Source organism: Mytilus edulis, chromosome 1 (genome assembly GCF_963676685.1).
Source record: "Mytilus edulis chromosome 1, xbMytEdul2.2, whole genome shotgun sequence".
Classification (NCBI taxonomy): Eukaryota; Metazoa; Mollusca; class Bivalvia; order Mytilida; family Mytilidae; genus Mytilus; species Mytilus edulis.
In genome coordinates, this window is record NC_092344.1 from 57,873,420 (window position 1) to 57,879,286 (window position 5,867).

The window sequence follows — 5,867 nt, forward strand, 5'->3', positions numbered from 1 at the left end:
TGTGGCATCAGTCACTTAGTTGGAATACGAGAAAAATATTCCCCCACCCTTTACTCTGCTTATGTTCCCCATCTGCGCCTATAGCTCGTTTGTATGTGTCATATTTTGGTAGTAGTGAACGCACAAAACAATCACATTCGTTCGTATGATTGTTCTTTTGCTCTATCCCATTCCTTAAACTTCTGTCAAAGTTGTGTTGATTTAAATAACTGTGACAATTTCGGGACTTACAAACTGTCCGGCTAAGTAAAGGTCACAATCAAGTAGAATCATAGGGGATTTGTCAAAGTTTTGACGAATAAAACTACCAAAGAAATTAAAAGGACCCTGCTCGTGTTCTTTAACAGAAAGAAACTTCTTCCAATCAGGAATACTTCTCCCTTAAATACTAGTAATCTGTAGTCTTTGTTCGTAGTTTCCTTTCAGCAGACTTTATAGAGTTGTTCATGTCGTAGCGGTCAACATTATCTGTTACTGTGTGCGCTATAGAAAAGTATTGGGACATATTTTTGTGATTGTCAGCTGCAAGGTCACCGAATGTTTTACTTTTTTAACATCAATACACTGAACCAATTCCATACCATATCTGATGTAAGTTTGAGTGATGGTACAAAAGAAGGTCGAGAAAGTGCACAAGCTGTGAGTAAAAAATCTTGAATATCTATTGTAGTATGCATTCCAGAAAAGAAATTATAAGACATGGAGAATGGGACACCACTTCAAAGGGATAAGTCATGATTCATTCAGATGGTTTAAAATGGCAATAACATGGTTTTTTCCGAAAAGGGAGAATGTTTAGTACCATAAAAACGTTAAATCCCGCTGCAACTATTTGCACCTGTCCTAAGTCAGGAATCTGATGTTCAGTGGTTGTCGTCTGTTCATGTGGTTCATGGGTGTTTCTCGTTTGTATATAGATTAAACCGTTGGTCTTCCTGTTACACTAGTAATTTTTATTTATGTTACCTCTCCAATAGCTAATGATATCTGCACTTTGATGACGTTTCAGCCATAAACCTAACAATGTAATACAACCGGAAATACTAGAAGGATATTCAAACTCATTAGTCGAAAACAAATTGATAATGCCATGGTTAAAATACTAAAGTAGATGAAAGAAAATCAAAGAAAATTAAAAGAAATTTTCCAGAACATGCACAACATATAAAACTATGATTGAACAATACGAGTCCTGTCAAACACTGGTGAAGATCTCATTTGCTCCGGAATAGTATGCAGATCCTGCACCACATGAACGTTAAATGTAAATGTTAATGACCATATAAAGAACTTAAAATTCTATTCATGATATAGATACATAATGTCACTTGAAAAATTAATCATCACTAGAAAATTTGGAAAAAAAAACTGTTCCACAAAAGGGCGTGCAAAGTCTTAAAACAAAATAACTTATGATACGACTATACAGTATGGGTTTTCTAATTGTTGAAGAGCATTCTGTTGCATATAAATGTTTCATTTGAATTTCAGGGAATATTTTTCTCATTGATAATTAATCATACTACATCTCCTTCATATTTACTTGAAAAAAATGCCAGGGAAATAACTTTTAAACTTTAAACAATGCATTGTATATATTGTCTTATAATTCAATACAAAGGAGTCGTTCAATATAGATGTAGTTTTCGTCAGAGTGTGTCTCCGGTGTGGTATCTTTTAACGATGTTTTAAATCGTCATAATTTTGTCGTCCACAATCTAATATACAGCTGATGAATCTCTTTTGCTTGCGGAAGGAACCCTCATAAATATTCCAAATAATTGTTTTGAGAAACTGTTAGTTGTAAGTGGTGTCCTTTCGTGTTGCTTGGTCTTTAGTTTTCTATGTTGTGTATTGTTTATCTGTCTTTTATCTTTTTTAGCCATGGCGTTGTCAGTTTAACTTTGATCTATGAGTTTGAATGTCCCCCTGCTATCTTTCGTCTCTCTTTTTCAAACATGTCCTTACTTGTTCGTACTATCGTGCATATCTCTAAGTCTGCTCTTTTCATTGTCCTCTTTCTTTTTAAATTTCTTATTTTTTATTCAACTATGTTTATCGGAATGGTTCAATATGTACTGAATATGCCTATCGATTGACGTTCGGTATATTCGATCAATCAGCCATCAGCTAGTCTCTGGCTCTTAAATACTAATTGGAGAAAATCATATTATCTCCAAAAGTGTACAAGTGTCTGTCTTTTTATTGCAAATTAAGAATTACACTACTATTAGTAATTGAGCATCATAAAACCACTAATATAGACGTGTTTATTTCTTGAATGAAAGCAAAAATTCCATTTGTTGTTATAACGCGTAATACCAGAAACATATAATTGTATTGTAAATATGTCTGATGTTATTAGTTTGTACTTAAGCTGGTATAATGTTCTGTTCTACAGGATCTAAAAGGATTTAATGAATCTATAAGGTTTACGAATAGAGCGTTATATTAAGTATGGATACACGAAATTATTGTATTAATATGTGTTTAGCTTAAACTATTTTCTGTACAGTTACTTATTTTATTTGGCATTTTTTTACTTTTTGGATTCGAGCGTCACTGATGAGTCTTTTGTAGACGAAACGCGCGTCTGGCGTAACTATATATAAAATTTAGTACTGTATCTATGATGAGTTTATTTAGATTCTGCCATTTGAACAAAAAAAAAAGGTTGTGAGCTTCTTGCCTCGTTTCAAGTGAGTGACAACTCTTCCACGGTTGTTCATTTAATACTAAAGCAATCGACTTGTTACCTAAGAAACGTTTAACTTACATATATATATACGAACGTTTAATAATGATGAGTATTGTTATCGATCGAATGATTCTATGCAATATAGCAGGTCAATAGGACAAAATTGTCTTATTTATTGCAGAATAAGTCTCATAAAAGCGTGGTCAGTCTCAGTAGCACCTCAACTGATAAGCTGATGTATATACATAACAAAGAACAGGAATTATAATGCATTCGTAAAAGTGAATGCTATATTAGTGTGGTAGTAATTTCTAATATTATACTATTATAGGAATATCAGAAATATTACATTGATTCTTTATTACTGCTTTTTTTTAACGTTTTGATGCATCTTATTTCAAGGTAGGTAGATACAAATTTCATTATACATAATTTTTATTTATTGATTAATCCATGCGAGAAAAACAATTATACTAAAGTGTGTGTTGTTTTACTAACTTATACTTATTATGAATCTCAAGTCAGGAACTTTTGTCACTATCCTTTTTCCTCTAGAAACTACTTTGAGTTTTATAGTGTTCTATCTTTTTCTAAAGTGGGCATTCTAAAACTAAGTTTGGAAAAAGTTAGATTGGTAGCTTGCTTGTTTGTTTGCTTCCTTGATCTTAATTGATGGTTAACGCCACTTTAAACATTATTGCTTTATTTCATGTCGGTCAGTTTTTATTGGACCAATCTGGATAATCCCGAGAGAACCACAGATTTTAGTATAAACACTGACAACAAATGATAATAACTAAAGGATTTTAAAATTACCATCCCACTTTCACTCCTGAGTTTATATTTTGACAGGTCACCTACTCTGCGATAGAACATTCTGGTACTTGGTCTAGTAAGAGCAACTTAAAAAAGTAAACTACAGCTTACAATTTGAACAAATCTTAGGGGGGTTATAGTAAATAAAGGCAACAGTAGTATACCGCTGTTTGAAATTCATAAATTAAATCGATTGAGAAAAAACAAATCCGGTTTACAAACTAAACTGAGGGTAACACATCAAATTTAAGAGGAGAACTTCGACACATCAGAAACACAACACTAAAATGTAACACACACAGGAACGAACTATAATATAGCAATGGCAATTTTCCAGACTTGGTACAGGGCATTTAAAAAAAAGTGTTTGGTTGAACATGGTTTTGTGGCTAGCCAAAACCTCCTGCTTTTATGGCAATGTTAGAAATAAAATGACAACTTTACATTAGAGGACTACACTACAAATAAATGAGAGAACATATAGGACAGAGAAAAACACGAATAATAACTATCAAAAGGTTCTAGGTATATAATTTAATACGCCAGTCGCCTGGGATTAGAACCTCCTTATTATTTAGAATAATTCATGCTTTTGCAAACAGTAAATTTATAAAAATGACTATATAATAGAAATACATGCATAACATTGAAGTGGTGACTAACTACCGAATAAAAACGAATACATAAAACAACCTAAACCGGCACATAAAAAATTACAGCCGAGTTAGCCAAAGAGTCGACGCATAAAGTGACGTCACATTTGAATTTCTAAAAATTTCAAACGATATGATTGAATTAGGATAGAATTCAAGATTAGATTTGTAATACTGATATAACATTTAATTAATAACAATGAAAATTAAAATACTGATTAATATAAAAGTGTGGTAGTAAATAGATTGTGTATGTCGGTGTTTCTTCTAAATCAAAATGTAAACCTAACTAAAATCGAATAAATGAACTGGGTGAGTAACAGTCTTTGCCATAACACACGAATACAACAGAAAAAAAAGTTTTACAACTACAAACGATAAAACATTTGACAAAATCCGATGAGAATAACAAATATTATATGATATCAAAACTAAATACATAAATTTTGGATAGAAAAGTATCGTTACTCGTCTTATAGCAATGCAAAGTCACAATCGGGAATATGTCACGTTCGGTAATTAAAAGATCATACGACGTAATGACAAACCACAATCTAACACGTGGTAAAAATGTCCTTAGTTAGTTTGGACGAAGACACATCGTATGAATCAACCAATTCGTGAAGGTGTCCGTAAAATTTACGAAGTGTGGTTTCTAATACGTACTCCTCATATCTTTGTTGTGGCAGTTTCTGCGTTAGGAGCACACTCCTGTATGAAATCCGTGTAGTGTGAATATGCACGAGCATAACGTATCAACTGAGATATGTAAACACCATACGAAGGGACAGAGGGTGTGTTATTGCTAATTCCAATAAACATTGGCTGCACGTGATTGACGTCACAATCAAAATTACAACGAACTGATGAATTTTAACAAGAACGGAGATCAAAATGGACACTTTTGTTGGTGTTGCTCACTAGGAAATTAAATAAAAACATTCTAAAAGTGAGTTTAAATGTTTCTTGTTTTATTTTTATATTAAGCTGTTGATTTTTGGTTCATCAAATCAGAATGGCAACATGGATAGGCATTACATTTGTAGACATTTAATACCTCGCTAACGCTCGGTATTAAGATATTGACAAATATAATGCCTATATTCCCTGGGCTGTTCTGATCGTACTCCCACTTCATATGTGTTTTTATGAATGAGCTTCCCGGCGTCATAGAACGATGACTTAAGAATATAAACATTTTACGGGAAAATACTGTGACACGCTTCTGAAACCGAAAATCATCACAAAGAGGGAACGTAAACAAACAATGCTAAAATGTGGTATAAGCCAATTTTTAAAAAAAATATATAAGACATATAAGTAAATTATCATTTAAATTCATCCAAAACTATCTAAATACGTTATTGTAAATAGTTTAACTGTGTCACTAATTCAGTTAGCTCGGTTCTTTTTAGCCAATTGAATAGTGCGTTTATTTTTTTTTGGAACGGCAAATATTTGCCTCCACCTAGAGCGCTTCGATCCAAAAGAATTGCCGTATTTGTCCTATTAAAATCGAAATAATTCATGGGGCCTTGAATATATCTAGATTTTACCACGGGTTGTCCCTTTATGCCGATATTTTACCCCTCGCTATCGCTCTGGTAAAATCATGATATATTCAAGCCCCCATGAATTATTTCTTAAATAATCTTTTCCAGAATATTTTAACTTCAGAATATATTGAAAAAGAAAAGAAA

The 5,867-nt window shown here is 32.6% G+C and overlaps 1 long non-coding RNA gene across 1 annotated transcript in view; it reads left to right on the top strand.

The window, feature by feature from the left end:
* The window catches only part of LOC139485827 (uncharacterized), a 971,519-nt gene that overhangs the window by 468,585 nt on the left and 497,067 nt on the right, over window positions 1-5,867 (top strand). The gene's annotated exons all lie outside the window — the stretch shown is intronic.